General features: G+C 39.8%; 1 protein-coding gene across 4 annotated transcripts in view; it reads right to left on the bottom strand.

Moving 5' to 3' along the window:
- Positions 1–17,605, bottom strand: part of LOC126162273 (uncharacterized) — a 321,006-nt gene that overhangs the window by 210,426 nt on the left and 92,975 nt on the right. Inside the window, exon 1 of one of the 4 annotated variants that reach the window (XR_007535046.1) lies at positions 16,592–16,620. The exons of the other annotated variants lie outside the window; for them this stretch is intronic. The gene's annotated coding sequence lies outside the window, so the exon portion shown is untranslated. Of the gene's footprint in view, positions 1–16,591; positions 16,621–17,605 lie in introns of those variants that run through there. 4 annotated transcript variants of the gene reach the window in all.

Below are 17,605 nucleotides of genomic sequence, written 5' to 3' on the forward strand. Positions count from 1 at the left end.
CCACCTTCCACACGGAGCACGTTCATATCTCACCACTGGCTTCAAGTATCAGCCGCACGCACTTGACGTCAGCAAGTGTATGGGACTGAGTATGAGGTTGTTACAACGTTGAAACTTGTTGCCAAAATAAATACGAGACCTTCAATACAGCTGGAAGAATTTCTTCATTTTTAATATAAATTTATACCAGCTAACGTCCCACTGTCCTCCATTTTAACTATGGATGTTCGATGATAAAACACTTTACAAGTCTCCTATTAAGTTGACAGACCCGCTCTCACTGGAGAATACAAAGAAGTACCGAGATGCAAAGATTAAATGTGGGAGATAGAGGCCTTATCAGTAAACACACAAAATCCTCCCACGTGAGTAGCCGGCTAGAGTGGCCGAGCGGTTCTAGGCGCTATATTCAGCAACCGCGCGACCGCTACGGTCGCAGTTTCGAATCCTGCCTCGTTCATGGATGTGTGTGATGTCCTTAGGTTAGTTAGGTTTAAGTAGTTCTGAGTTCTATGGGACTGATGACAATAGCAGTTAAGTCACATAGTGCTCAGAGCTATTTGAACCATTTCGAACCTCGTGAGTAGAAAGGAGAACTGGCAAACATTATTTACTGGTCCATTTGAAGTAGGTAATTTCAAAATGTTGGTGCTTACTTGCTAGTATATCATGGATAAACAAAACTAAAGTTATACACACTCCACAAATGAATGAGCAGCTTCTACAATGGTTTTGAATGTTGATGTCCACATAATGAAGTATGAATTAAGATTGCACGGTTTGTAGATAAAAGTCCATTTAACTCGACATTTTACATTTAGTACGAAGCATATGTGTACTTTGTACAAGTGTATGTATACGTAGAATAGTGTGTGTACATATGCATTATTAACCAGTTGCCATACTATGGAAGACAGTTGGAAGAATCTGTAATGAGCTGTAAATCCTTAGTGAAGTTGTCCGTTTATGTCACTTAAAGAACTGAGTCTTGTGTACATGTTGTTTAAACAACGAAACCATGGTTCCAGTCAAAAGAAGCCACCACACATGTTACGATATTTATACTATTGTGACAGCCGATGAACAGCTCCTGTTTCGTAAAACATGGTCGGCCGCTGACGGATTCACAAGCGCATTGACAACTGTACTTCCTTGACCGGCAGAAATGAACGTCCAATCATGTCTTTCTTCAGGTCACCAAAGGTGTGAAAATCACGCAGAGAAAGATTCTGGCTGAACGGAGCACGTTGCAGTTTTTCTCAGCCGAAATGCTGAAGATCAGGCTTAGTTCGATTGGCAGTGTGGGGGCTTGCATTACCGTGCAGCAAGAGCATTCCGTTCGACTGGCCGAGGTCAAATGGAAAATCCAAGACTAGAAACACCCCACATCTTGTGATATCATATCTACATCATACCTGCCTCCAAGAGTCTTTCCTCGGAACAATTCAGGCTGCAGCATTATGCATATGACATAATTAGTTGTGTGAGGTACCACTAACAGACAGTGCATTTTTGCGGTAAATACGGCAATAAATTACAGCCTCTCAATGCGATTGGCTGATGCATTCCAAGGCCGTGCCCTAAAACACCACATTTCTTTCATCAACACTTTAGGAAAGGTGAGTTTATCACACAACATTCCGGAATAAGTATCTTTATGTAGCAACCTATCGCCTACTTCATTCCAAAGTCAGAATTACAAGCGTAACTAAAAGCAAAAGCTAAACGAAAAGTTACTGTACGTGTTAATGTTTTGGGCCAAATTTATTTGAAGATAAAAGAGTTTCATAGAAAAATCTATAATTTGAACAAAAGAAAGTAATGAGTAATGTGTATTTTACCAAAGAGTGACCAAATATGCTAAAATAAGAGGAGGACATGCTGAAGGAATAGTAGTTTATGTAAATATTTATGTAACCCAGATTTGTGTTTTTCGCTTGGTAAGGTATTATAGAGAAGTAGAGATTTACTGAAGAAACATTTCGTTAAGCTCATCCCTTCAGGAAGATTTAACGAAATGAGCGGCATATGTGAAGCCACCGTTAAAAATTAAATAAATTTTTCAATATTTTTGAACTTTGCTTTAGCGTACTGATATGTTGAAAGATCGATATTAGGTGCTACACAGGGACGTCAGCAAATGAATGTGTAAAATGGTTACGTTTGTATGCAAATCTCTTTGACGTAAAGGAATTACTTCATACCCAAATGTAAATTAACGATAAGGAAAATGTTATTGCCATTCAATGAAAAAATTCTAATGACTGTAACCTCCTCAGGGCAAATTTTTATGGTTAAAATGTACAAATGTACAGAATAACATGAGGGGAAGTACAAAGGGTTTTATGTGACCAATTGTGAAGGTGGAACTGGCGAAAGGAGCGCCAAAGGAAAAGATGGTGGAAAGAAAGGCATTTGCGTGGGAGCCTTCACAGCGTGGGTGACGGGCTGTGATAGGTCCGGTAAAGTGAGGCTTATATGATGCTAATGTTGTGAAAGAAGGGCAACCAAATATTCGGACGGCAGCGGCTTTTATGCCCCAAAGTCGTCTCCAGTATATATCAATTCGAAAAGCTAGATTATCCGAATAATTTTATAATGAATTTCGGCCTATGCTCCGACGATTAAAGATGGCTGCTGCTTGTGACGTGGCTATCAATAAGAACGTCGATCACTGGGGACGAGAAGAGCCGACCGAAACTGTTGTAACAACAGTACTATGAGCCCTCCAGCACGCAACTCAGGGCAAGTATTAATTTTGTAGACTTGTTTGTTTGATCTCAAAACATGTAAGGGTTTACTGTCAACTTACTTTGAAACGAAAAAGTAGATATGCAAACCTTTTCTTCGAAAATTTCTGCCCCAAGCCATCACCAGTCTTGTTTCCTGGTCATGTTTGTTGTGTAATGACGGTTTGAAAGTTAAATTGCTTGTTTGTTTAACAATTGAGTTAAAGGTACGATAAGTAAATTCAATATTATTACGAACTGCTCCATAGTAGAGAGAGAGAGACTTTCAATCTAAGTAATTCCTTCGGTTTATAACACCATCTTTAAATGTGGTCGCTTTATTCAAAGAAATAAACCACAGTCCATTGAATAACATTATCTTCTGTAAAGTTTGGAAGGTAGGAGACGAGATACTGAAAGAAGTAAAGCTGTGAGGTCCGGGCGTGAGTCGTACTTCGGTAGCTCAGATGGTAGAGCACTTGCCCGCGAAAGGCAAAGGTCCCGAGTTCGAGTCTCGGTCGGGCACACAGTTTTAATCTGCCAGGACGTTTCAGGACGAAATTTGTCTGGTTTCCAGTGGAACTACACCAAATGGAGCAGCAAATAAAGAAATTAATCCAAGGCACAATATCAAATCCAAACAGATGAGTAGCAAGAGCAACATCGACGGTGATGCAAATTGTGTACTGTTAAAAACCATACAGGTTGCGTAATATATTCGTCCTATGAATACGACTCTGTGAAAGGAACAGTGTTTACAATTTCATGTTATAATAGACTACTGTAAATTACGCAGGTACTCAATGTTGATGTAAGCATAAAGAAAAGCACCAACCTGCTCGGAATATAACGATAACTTTGTTCCCCAATTCCTATTTCAGTGAAAGATAATCAGAATTCCCTCTGAAATGAAACACAAAATATAATTTGCTAATGTGAAAGAAAAACATTACCTCTAATTCAGGAAGCACAACTACAATGGCGACAGCCTATCTTATCTGGTTAAAATTTTGTGTTAATATATCGTATCGTGTATCGATTCACGATATTGTTTACCACTGTTAGCGATCGCATACGATTCCGTTAGTGCTATGAATGCGTAATTTCTTCTCTCCGTCGTTCGTTGCCTCAACTCGCTGGTTATGAGATTCAAAAACGGAAATATAATAAGTTTTAATTCTCATTATATTATTTTTGTTTCTTTATTTGTCTTGTCGAATTGAACCAACTATTACGAAAAATTTTTGTTGCACTGAGTACCCCTGGTGTCATCGAGGCCCCAAGTAACTTACAAGGGATAAACATGAATATATAAATTACAACTGTTCCTGCACAATGCATTATTCTAATCGCAGAAATGCTGCAATCAAATAAGGAAAGGAAATTCAGACAGCGCTCATATTGACCCTAGCACATAAATTTCGATGTTCTGATAGTATAAAACTGAACTAAACTTGGCTGGATAGGACTTGCTTTGATGGAGAAAGTCATATGGCTTAGAACTAGCAGTTTCTAAAACGACGGAGATTTTTTACAGTTGACTTCTTTGGTACTAGGGAGGTTAAACGTGAAAGTAATTTTCCTTTCAATAAATGACGTTAATAACTAAAATTCAAAAGTCAGTGTCTACTAATAGAGAAATCATGTCATCCAATGGAATTAACAGTTACTGTGCAAAATGGTTTTGTACTTGATAAGACGGGATGTACACTTCCGAATTTTTCATTGTGTTAACAATGCAGGTTACCCTATTACGCGTTGTGCATATTACTCGATCAACTTTCACGATTCCATAACGCATTTGCAATCCTCTGCCTATCGAGCTGTAGCGTGTGACACGGCCGTGTGTTCCGTAACTGTGACAGAGCTCGAGAAACAGCTTGTTGTTTTCCTTCAAGAAACTGAAAAGACGAATTGCAAGAGTTCTTCCACACATGGAGCTATCTTTCTTTAATCATGACAACGACAGAGCACGCACAAGCTCTGCGACATGTGTAACAACCCTACGCCTTGTATACGAGGTCACAGAGCATCTTCCACACACCCCGACTTGGCCCCATCCGCCCGTCATCTGGTTCCAAAACTCGAAGAAAACTTTAGAGGATTTCACTTTCGCAGTGATGAAGCGGTGCAAGTTGTGGCCCCTTCAGTTAAGTAAAACATTCTACACTGATGGTATCAAGAAACTGTTCTCTCGTTTAATAGTTTATTTTATTTAAAAAGCTTTATAAGTTTTCACATATAAAAATCCGGAGACATTACATTTCAGCACGCCCTTGTGCTTACGCTTCAATCGAGAAGATCTAGTAATGTAGACGGTACACGGTCACTTTTACCACATCGATAACGTGAACCCACATCTTGGCGTGATATATCACAGTTTACTTTGCATAACACTTGCAATAAATCCATATAGAACCGTGAGTAATGACACCATTTCCTCTGCATTACAAATGTTTCACGTATTTCCCAGGCCAGGTAAGGTCCAGCCGTAGCGTCAGTCGTAAGTCTTTGCCTCCGGTGTCCTCGTGGCACTCAGTGTGTTACGGTGCGAACTGGGGTTATAGGGGATCAGTGTGTATAATGGATGAAACGCATTTGATGTTATTAATAATAAGCCGTTGTTTGTCAGTATTTACGTGAACCTGTAGGTAGAGAAATATCTTCTGCTGTATAATTATAACAGTGTACGTCATGAAACTACACGTTTATTGCGTCAGCATACAACTATTACAGAAACAACTGCAAGATAAAATAAATACAAATGCAATGTTTTTAATACTAATCTTTACAGTAATGAAATATACAGCAGATCGTAAAGTAATCAGAAACTGACACAGAACAGGATGTGTAGATTCTACCGGTAATGTTTAAGTAAAAGAGTCAAGTTCTGACGCAGTTTCTTGGCTCCTCTGGAAACAGCTGATGTCTTCATTCAGCAGGCCAGCCATTTAGTCTTCACTCCCTTGCAGACTATTCATGCTGAGCCAATGGACTTGCAATACTCCTAGTTCCAGGGACAATCTGACAGGTATGGTTTGCACTGACTCTTTGGTTTCACCACGTAAACTGCAACGAATAGAAATGTGTTTTAATAAAGGTAGGAGGTATAAAAATAACATACCAGTTTAAATTTACTAGTGATAAGACAACTGAAACTCTTCGATTTTTTTACATAGCATGAATCTCACTCTCAGCATTGTGACAAGATTATGTTATGGTAAAGTATCAGTGATAATGTGGTGTTCCGCCAGCATTTTTTTCCGTCCTACATTTTACGAAGACGTGCTTAGGAGGCGTTCAATGTTATTACGAGCGCCGTAAAAATGTTGCAACCGTCTTAACTGATGACAAGTGTGCTATGTTACGGGGTTCCTATCCTTACTGGTACTATAACAGAACGCTGGAAGACTGACCAAGGGAGTAAACCTGACTTATGGCGAATTTCGAAAATTTAACGTCACTAGAACCAAGTTCTTCCCGGAGGGTAATCCTCCTGTCGACCGAAGCATTCGACAAGCAACACATGTATCCTGTGACGTGCCAACTGACGATAACCTCCGGGACGTCGGTTTCGTTTGCTGGAAACTGATCTGGAGATCCTTGAGTTTGTGATTTGGGAAAGGTCAGCACTGCCGGTCCCCAGTAACCGTAAAAATCTGTCGTAGGTGAGAGATCTCATTGGAAAGCGGCGCCACACGAGACCATCTTAACACTGGAATGATCCAACGTAACTGGTTGAAATGCGTTTACTCTGTCCTTCGTGTACAGGTCAACAACGGTACTCCGCCGTCCGAACGTTAACCCAACCAGTTGTAACACCCTAATTATAGAACCCATAATGAACACCCTTTTGTCGCAAAAAGAAATAGAAAATTCAGTCATCTTGCCATTCATGAGAGCTACTCACAAAAAAATTTGCGCTCTTGACTGTTTGATTAAGAAGAATGTTACCTAATTTGAAGAAATTATTATTTACGAATGTTAAAGCCCAGACCAGAATTTGGTGGAGAATCATGAAGAGTTGCAATTTCGTAATTTCGGTGAGATAAGGCTAGCCACGGTTCCTTGATTATTTGATTTCACTCATATTTTTACATTCACTGTGGAACCCTTCGCGAACTTTTATCCTTAACAAACTGGTTTTATCTTGTCAATTTGGAACAGAATACAGTTTTGTTTAAAGTAGCTTACCTTTCGGTAGTTGGTGATAGCAAGAATACAGTTTCAACGAATTAGCATACAAGTAGAACTTCTGGTCTGCTGCGACACAAATGGTATCATCGTCATCTTCCGTTTAGGACGACCTCCCCAGAAATCTACTCTCAGCCGTGATATTGCCGGTGCTTAGTTCCTCATTCCCGATGCTGACGGTGGTCGTCCCTTCTGGTTGTGCGTGGACCATCGCCACTGCTACCAGTGCTGTAAAAGTCAATGATCGTAATCACAGATCTTCATTTCGTCTAATTGCTGTTAGTGCAACTCTCCCACTTAGCACTGCCACACTACTGTGTGCTATATATGCACCATCTGCTAGCGTGACAATACTGAGGTACAGTGCAACCCCTACTGACTCTTACTACGAACTTGCTAACATATCTCCACCGTATGGTAATGATACTGATGATGTCCGGTAGTGTGATTCTGAGAGTGACAGTCTCTTCGACGTACTTGAAGAACATGTGACTACATTCAGGGTAGCTACAGTAAGAGAGTACCGGATATTTGTGACACTTATGTAGAATATATGAATATGTAGTGTATCGCAGCACGAGAGTATGCACACTTGGTTGCAAATACAACAGATAGGACGGAAATTTCACCATAAATCTGTAATTATTACTAATTATCAATAAATTATCATAACTTCTCAAGATTACTTGAATTACTGATGTGTAGAACTCTATAGTGAACTATAATTATTTACGAACTGGGGAATATTTTGTGTTTAATCGATGACAGGGGACTGTTTTTCTCTGACTGTCCCACCTTAACAAACAGATAAGAAATTACTAACACTAAAATACACAATCACGAAAACTTTATTGCATTTAATAATTTTTGTTACTTCGTTTCATTTTTAGCAATAATCGTAGGATCACCATGTGAGTTATTTCACTGACCGAAAAAATTATCAGTTCATTCTAGTTTTAGCATTTGGTCGTTTTCTACATCAGCTCTTCAGAAGACTAAGGTTTTCTATTATTATCAAATATTTATTTTAATGCATCTTTTGTTTGCTTCCATTCGCGTTGCTCGGCGTTGCTTCGGTAAAATTTGGGCAAACATACTTTTCCGACGAGTTTAGCTACGGGAAAAGAAAGGCATCTACGGCTCGACCCTACAATATTAACCCCAATATTCCAAAGAGAGCTCAAATGTGGTAAGTGCCTAATTTCATCTCATGCTTTTTTAATTACATAAGTGTATTACCAATACATCGCAGCATATACGTCACTTTAGTCGTTAAAAACTTGAACTTTCAAACAATAGTTGCGTTTAGCACAGGAGACACATGGCCAAGGAGAATCTCGAAGTTGAAATCCGTCCTGCTGAAGTAGAATACTCGTGCTACTAGAGCTGTGAGCGATAATGGTGTAAGTGCAATGGTACGGTAACCTCGGGTAATTTATCCCTTGTACTGAGTGTAACCAACTGAACTAACATACTTTCATTGAATTATACTAAATGCACTTTTGGGTATAAGCTGAATGCTGTAAGTTAAAACCACTGTGCATAAGGTCGGTATTGGTATCCAATCTTTCCGCCTAACATCCCACACGGTAATTGGCTATGATGTAAGTGACAGTAAAATTCAGGGTTACTTGAACATACCGCTTGTCCCAGAAAATAAGGAAGAAAGAATGGAGAGCGACATACACGCTATGCTCATGTCGGAAAAGTTCTCGTGATTAATTTCGTGCTCCATTATACAAATACAGTGGTCTTTCAAGTTCTTGTCGGATTGTTATTATCTCACAATTAAATTGACCATATTAGTACTTTTCTCACTTACGTTTGGTAAGGTTTTACTTTCTAGTAAGGCTCTACCCCACTAAAAGCTAGCCAGATATTTGGCTGAAAAAGTTGGGCTCTTCATTGGTTCTCACATCAAACAGCCCGCTCTACCCTTTGTAGTAAGGAATGAAAAGTATTGAAGGAGCTGGAAGCCCTCCCGTTTACGATCATGTAGCAGGTGTTTCACTGGAAAGCACAAATATCTCCAAGTGCATGACACTCTAACAGTTTTTCGCTCCTCATCAAGATAAAGTACCTAACCTATTACAATACTGTTCCTGTTAAGTCTTCTGAAAATCACGTGTTTGAGAAGATTAATAGGTACCATTACAATTTGTTTGTTTTTCTGTTACATTCAAACAAAATTTAGGGGCAAAGAAGCGACAGCCTTCCATGGAATTTCTCACTTATCTTTTTGTTAAGTCCAATATACTATTACATACACGGTTCCATCACAGGAATGTGACCACCACCTGTTTTCGGCATCAACGCGAGATAACTACTCAACGACAGTAGGGCGCATCATTAACAGTGGAGGCTATATAAAGCGCGCCAGGTAGCCGTGGGGGACAGTGCAGTCGTTGTCATAATACGGAAACGAAGCTATTTATCTGTCGTCCAAAAGGGTATGATTATTGCCTTTCGAGCCAAGGGTGGATGCACAACTCAGTTTGTAAACTTCACGTGTCGCCCTGCTTAAAGCGTACTGTGCATGGCAAAACTGCACTATCCAAAACCGTCACCATGACTTGTGGGGCAGCATCGACCATAGATGACAGGAGTGAAAGACAGGTGCGGAGATGTGTACGGATGAACAGGTATACAACAGTTAAGGGAAAGACGCCCCAGATGAACCACACGGCTACCAGCAATGTCTGCTCAACGATCATCCAGCGAAAGTTCCTGTTTACCGCTGTCCACAGCAGGTGCCACATTATTACGATCACGCCGACTGCTGTTCATCAACGACGAAGGCTTCAATTTGCACTCCACTACCTGAACTGGACCTGCTTTGATCGGCCGTTTTAGGCGAAAGACGTTTTATGCTCGATCGGGTATAAGGCGGGTGGTGTGTACGGCGTGAAACGTTTCAAGGCAAACAACTTGCAATGAATGAGGGAGCATTATGCTCCGAGGAATGTATTCGTGTCGGTGATTCTTCATAATGGAAGCCATAAATGATCTAAACTAGTATGTGTTTATGCTCGGGGACTATGTCCACCCCTTCATGTTACTTAATTGTATTCGCTTTCTTCCATTGCGTCTGCCGGCCAGTGTGGCCAAGCGGTTCTAGGTGCTTCAGTCTGGAACCGCGCGACCGCTACGGTCGCAGGTTCGAATGCTGCCGCGGGCATGGATGTGTGTGATGTCCTTAGGTTTAAGTAGTTCTAAGTTCTAGGGGACTGATGACCTCAGATATTAAGTCCCATAGTGCCCAGGGCCATTTGAACCATTGCGTCTATTATGTGGAATGTATTTCGCTTTCTAATTCTTACATGATTCTCCCTCAGTTTTTTTTTGTTCATGCTACTTATTGTTTAACATTGTTCTTTATGTACCTGCCCGTACTTACCTTTTACCTTTCTTTAATCCGTTAGATAGTAGTTTGTTTAGTTAGTAACTTGTGGCGCACTTTTCATTGCTGTTCATTATTGCAGAATGCCTTACGTTTGTAAGTACGTTTTACAGTTTTTAAAGGAACTATACTGAATTGTAACGCATGAGAAAATTTTTCACTCTACACGCCAAAACATTTCCTAGAGGCAACGAAGAACGTGATGGCACACGTTACAATTCAATGTACACAAACAAACAGTGTGAATTCAGTACTACGCACGAGTCAATCTCTGTACTCTGAAGCCGGCGTGATATGCATAAGAAGATATTCCAAAAATATTACCCTAGAATAGAAGAACCTACTTTCCAAGATTTACATTTTCTGTTTTTTTAATTGCAATGAGGACATAAACAGAAGACGGCATGGGAAAAATCGCTGAATAACACACACGCAAACAAATGATCGAAAACTTATGTTGCTTCCTTCAACTCTCTAAAGTGAAAAAAAATGCGAAAACTATTGTCCTAAGTCAGCAAAAGTAATTGGTGCAGAAACTTTATTGTTGCATAAATAAAGCTGGGGTACTCTTTTCACCATTCTACAAGAGGTGTTGCGTGCGCATTCCAGTATGTATCACATCTTAGCGTAATGCTTCTTTACTTCTCAAGCGAAAAAGTATTGCAACACCAGTCACTAATTCTCAAAATACATATAGCTATTGAATGGTAGAGTCATTCGATTAAAACTGGTGACACAGGCAGGATGTGAATGAGCCTGTTCTGGACAATTTTACTGACAAGTACCTCCAGCATTTTAGTTACAGAAGCGACTAATAGGGAAATCTCTTGCATGATATGGTAACAGACCCAAAGTTCGCGAATCATTTCTAATGAATGAGAAGCTCTTTCATCGTAGGGCTGTTACAAACTCAATGGCTACTGTGTTAAAAGAATTTCACTGGAGGTAGGAAAGTTTTCCCTCTCAGCAGAAATATCAGGGGTTCAACTGCAGTGTATTTCAGCTGTCAAGATCGAATATTCAGCTCCTTTATTTACGAGGGTGTGAAACAGGAAATGGTCAATTCTACGAGTATTTGCAAACGGCATCTTAGACCTGTACGTACCGAGTAAGGTTCTAGTGAAATGCAAAGACCCGTCACACTTTGAGTGATACGTTACTAAGTTTCTGTCAAAACAATAAGAGCTTCAATACACGTTTAAAAGACTTCGGAGCCTTGTTAAGAGCAAAAACGGAAAGCAGCCATGAGATTTAAATTAAACGGTAACTTGCCGATCTGACGAAAAATCTTAACAAGTATTGGTACAGTATATACATCTACTTTAATTATTAAGTCACTCTTTGACCGTACTGGAACCCTCGCCAGAAATCAAGGAGAGAAGGACGAAATATTGATTTCGCTTTTCCGAAACTGTTTCACCACAGAAGGAGGTTTCGCTGGATTGTCTCAAAAGACCCAGTTAGTCGACATTGATGTAACTGATCGAGCGATAAAAACTAAAACCGCTCAATATTAGAAAGGTATCTGGATCTGAAAAGATGTCTTAAAGGTCCTGTACACTCCCCTTCCAGCAAAAGTTAATCGTAGGTCGAAAGAGCGACAAAGCATCCCAAGCGACTCTAAAAAAGCACATATGATTGAATGCCTAACTGGTTGTCGTTTCAAAATAAATGAACCCCTTTTATACACACTAATAATGACCGTTTTGGAGGACGGAAGTCTCCTCCATAAGAAACCAAATTGATTCAGCAAACAGAAGTCTAGATACTCATCAAGTTTGAATCACAGTATGGGCAATGTCGCCCTCATCGAAGACTTGTTACTTCAATTATTCCGAACAATATTCGATACAGTTCCGAAATGTCATTTAGTGGACAACGTAAGAGAATACCGGATATTGGACCTGATTTATGATTTTATTCGGTAATTCATTGCAGAAATAATTCAACACAACTCTCTTAATGGAACAAAAGTGATAGTCCAAAAGATAATTTCAATGGTACCACAGCGAGCTGTGATATGGCTATAACTGTTCACAATATACACAGTGTGAAAGGGGTATTCCATAGTCTGGGAGGTGGTATTTTCGATGAAAACATAAGCAAAATGTCCAGAAGACATGAGCTCTAAGATCCGTACTTTTACAGCTACATTACTTGGTGATACTGAAACCGTATTCACAATTCATTGCAAGTGCAGCAGATACGTTAATTCTAACGGAACCCGTGTATATTTTGTACAGCTTATGAAAAACGTTTACGTTGTCGTTTTTTCCCTGCCATTGCCACAAAATTTAAGGATGCTATTTCACAAGGAAAATACCAAACTCCATTTTGATAAGCTCCTTTACAGATGGCTCACAAATGCAGGTCGCATGTAATAGCTTGTAAAACTACGACACAGTGCCGCACGTATTTTCCGGCTACTTGGATTCATAAGTTTAAAACCATTTTTGAAACTGTATGTACTTGTGAGTTTCATCACAAATGAGGTTTTATGAGCTTCTAATATATGCTGGAAGAATAAATAATAAATAAGTATGTTAAGTCGTTGCAGTAAATACTCTGGCAATGTTAGGGATGTTATATTGGTATGAAATGTGTCATACATTTCATGTAACGATAATATAGTTGGCGTAAGAACGTGCTGAGGGAACAGTTGCGAATAATCTGCGTTGTGGTAAGGACGTGTGTCTTGGGGCAGAAATGACAAATTGTGCTGGAAATGGTGTTATAATAAGTGGGAAGCTAAGAAATAAGTGGGAGAGCACATATATGTGCATAGCACATGGTCGCAAGAAGGTTTTTAGAGTTAATGGAAAAAGCAGTAAGGCCCAAGTGCATTGAGGCTGATCAAAAAGAGCCTACGGTCTGTACTGAATTGCATAATAAGCATTATATCGTACGGCAAGCAACTCATCGCAAAGTAAGATCCATCCAGTAGTTTTATAGTTGTGTTATACGCATGCCAGTATCGTAGTAGCTTCTTGGAACATTAGATTGGTCTAGTCAGATCAAACCTTATTGACCTAACGGGTTAACCTTAAGCGTAGTAATATCCTCTCATCATAACTTCCGAGAAGGTCATAAGTGAAAAATATAGTAAAAAGGAAAAAGTATCCTTTAAACTGACAACTCATTTTCAATCAAGTAGTCATTGTAAAAGACAGCTGTAGTAATTATGGCTCTTCATATGGTGCAGCACTGCTATGGTATCCCTGACAATCAGTTGAAATGAAAAGTTATAAAGGGTGTTACATAAAGGTACGTCCAAACTTTCAGGAAACATTCCTCACACACAAAGAAAGAATGGACATGTGCCCGGAAACGCTTACTTACCATGTTAGAGCTCATTTTATTACTTATCTTCAAATCACATTAATCATGGAATGGAAACACACAGCAACAGAACGTACCAGCGTGACTTCAAACACTTTGTTACAGAAAATGTTCAAAATGTCCTCTGTTAGCGAGGATACATGCATCCACCCTCCGTCCCATGGAATCCCTGATTCGCTGATGCAGCCCTGGAGAATGGTGTATTGTATCACAGCCGTCCGCAATACGAGCACGAAGAGTCTCTACATTTGGTACCGGGGTTACGTAGACAATAGCGTGTCAGGAGAGTGTGGAGACCATGGAATTGGTCCGCCTCTACCAATCCATCGGTCACCGAATCTGTTGTTGAGAAGCGTACGAACACTTCGATTGAAATGTGCAGGAGATCCATCCTGCATGAACCACACGTTGTGTCGTACTTGTAAAGGCACATGTTCTAGCAGCACAGGTAGAGTATCCCGTATGAAATCATGGTGGTGAATCAAGGAAGTACAGTACATACTGACGAAACTAAAATGAGCTCTAACATGGAAATTAAGCGTTTCTGGACACATGTCCACATAACATCTTTTCTTTATTTGTGTGTGAGGAATGTTTCCTGAAAGTTTGGCCGTACCTTTTTGTAACACCCTGTATAGGTAAGCATCAGTCTTCGTATTAGATGCTTTGTTTCTATTTACTGTGCAACAGTTTTATACACAGGAGAGTATATGTGAGTGATATGTTATGATACAACAAGAATGTAACGTGGTCCCACTGGTTTGCTCAGTTGCTTACTGCACTCTGTTGATAATTCGATATAGCAAATAGCTTACAGTAGGCGAAATAAGCTTCTCAGTAGCGAAGATTAACAAGTGCTCATTCGGAATAAGGTCTATTGGATTCTTTTTTGTTTTTTTTTTTTTTTTTTTTTTGTTTGGGCCATACAACCATCTGTCAATACATGGAATACCTCTATTTAACACCCTCTACGTAAATGATCCTTTGATGCCGACGGAAACCTCGTAAGCTATCTCGCGAACGGCACTGATGTCTGTAGCGAGGTTGCTACGTTAAAAGACTGTAGGGAAACGGAAATTTGCAGAGGAACGATTATCGTTTGATGCGCTGGTAGTTGAACCAAAGCACTGCGCATAAACACGTGAAAAAACCCACAACACTTCATTTACACTGTTAGCGAAAATTCACTAAAACCAGGAAATACCTAGGAGTAATTGTCCGAAGCGACCTGAAGTGGAACGACCACATAAAACTGGCTGCAGGAAAATCAGTTGCAAGTACGAGAGTTATTGGAAACTTCTTGATGAAGTGAAATTCACCCACAATAGAGATGGTTCTCAGGGCACACCGTCTGTATGTTCCTGTGTACTTCTTGTCCGTCTTGAATTGATAGGACAGGACGGACTGAGAAGATGGAGAAGACGAAGAATGATGCTTTTGTTTAGTGAGTGCGAGGGCTTTACGAAGATGCGGAACCAGCTCAATTTCCGTATCGTTAGACTGATATTTCACAACTGTAACAGGATTACTAAGGCTATATATATATATATATATATATATATATATATATATATATATATATATATATTGCTTACAACTTAAGACAAACATACAATCTTTGTCTTTCTATCTTACCCGCGCTTCTTCGTGCATTCGCCAATGGTGTGCCTCTGTTCATTTGCCATCACCTTCAGAGGCTTATCAATTCCGTTTTTGGACAGGGAATTTTGTAGTATTCATCAGTAGTCTGAAACCTTCCGTGGCTTGTATGGTGTTTCCTACGACGTTAATTTTTATCGAAACCTATCTTGTCTCCTCCAAACATTCAATAGTGTACTTTAATTTGTAAAGATATTCTTCTTCATTGCATTTTCATTCATTCTGTAAATATGACCGCAAAATCTTAATCTCCTCTTTCTTATTATGTCCGATTGTTTCTGTGTATCTGTATAGATCTTCGTTTCTCCTCTTGTCCAGTTGTTATCTTTGCGCTTTCGCGTTCCTAAAATTTTTCTGAGTATTTGTATCCTTCATTCAGATGCGTAAAGTGCTTAGTTTAATTACTGTAGCGAAGTGTTTAATTTTTACCTGGAACGGTACTCATATATTATTATACCAGTTTTAGGTGAGTGTATGCTAATTCCATTTTTTTCATCTATTCTTACATGTGGTGATAAACATTCGGTTGGCTCCATTCTCACAAATACTTAAACTTATGAACTGTTTTTCCGGCCATTGTGACCGAGCGGTTCTAGGCGCTTCAGTCCGGAACCGCGCTGCTGCTATGGTCGCAGGTTCGAATCCTGCCTTGGGCATGGATGTGTGTGATGTCCTTAGGTCAGTTAGGTATAAGTAGTTCTAAGTCTAGGGAACTGATGACCTCAGATGTTAAGTTCCATAGTGCTTAGACGCATTTGAACCATTTTATGAACTCTTCTGAAATTTTGTTCGTATTCGTTTTTCCATGCTGTGCTTATTTTCAGTGTATACCGTTTTTTCATACTATATTAGTTACCTGGTTTTATCTGTAACTTTGCAAAATGTTTATATGATAATCTTTGCATCTGTTTTCTCGATGCTCGCTACGATTCCTAGTTTGCTTCTCATGGGTGTATAAGAACTAGTCATCCAAACTATACATTTGTAATTGCTTGGGTCTTACCATTATATAAGCAACACGAGCGCCTTTCGTCAACTATCTATGAACTGCCATTGTTCGCAAGCAAAGAAAATGAAAAAATCTTCCTAGAACACTCCTGACCCTGTTTTCAATTCCGAACTTGACGTCGCCAATTGCGAAAATTAACTGTACTTCGTCGACTGTAGAAATTGCTTTTCACTCGCATTCATACATGAGAAATTATGTGAAATGGAGGTAAGAAAAAATGATTATCGTTAATGAAAGTTTATAAATTCTGCCAATAATTACCAGCAACAAGCAACAGAGCAGCCTTCATTTTACTCGATAAAAACTTCTACTGCTTTCTGCGTTATATTTTCATTTATATATGTTTAGACACCCGATGGCGTCATCGAATGTTATCGTTAAGTTCCCTTCTCACTTTCCGTTCCGTGAACTGCGGTTGCAGCAAGTAGAAACACATTGACTTTCCTTGCACTTGAAAGAATCTGTTATCGTTCAATGTGTCATACTTATTATCAACATTACAACTACAGCAGTCAATAAAATTGGTTACCACGCTGAGTCGTTTAGTTTGCTTCTTTTTTCCTTTCTTTTGATTTTGCGTTGTGTGTCACTGTAGTAGAGGCGAGGAAACAAAAAGACAGGTGTCCACGTAAATTAACTGCCACGCCTCGGCAACGCAATTGAGTTGATATTTTCACGCACGTCTTAGGGGCAGTTCTTGTCAAAACCGCAATGAGAAGACAAATTTCTACTAAGGCGAGTTTCTAGACATTGGTGATAATACGTTTTAACATTTGTACTACTCAATTTAGGCATAGGCTCGAAAGGAATTTTTTTTTCTCTCAATAAAGCCTATCTCGTAGTGTAGTACGGCTCGAATCCTGATGACAGGTGGTGAAGAGACGTCACTGCTCGTTTATACCATTCACCGTGCAGTCTAATGAGCTTTCCATTTTGAAGAGGAGACTCTCGTGCCTAGAGGACTTTATACCCAGGAATTTAACTGCCTAGATACTAAAATCTACACTCCTGGAAATGGAAAAAAGAACATATTGACACCGGTGTGTCAGACCCACCATACTTGCTCCGGACACTGCGAGAGGGCTGTACAAGCAATGATCACACGCACGGCACAGCGGACACACCAGGAACCGCAGTGTTGGCCGTCGAATGGCGCTAGCTGCGCAGCATTTGTGCACCGCCGCCGTCAGTGTCAGCCAGTCTTTAACACTGGTAGCATGCCGCGACAGCGTGGACGTGAACCGTATGTGCAGTTGACGGACTTTGAGCGAGGGC

Source organism: Schistocerca cancellata, chromosome 2 (genome assembly GCF_023864275.1).
Source record: "Schistocerca cancellata isolate TAMUIC-IGC-003103 chromosome 2, iqSchCanc2.1, whole genome shotgun sequence".
NCBI lineage: Eukaryota > Metazoa > Arthropoda > Insecta > Orthoptera > Acrididae > Schistocerca > Schistocerca cancellata.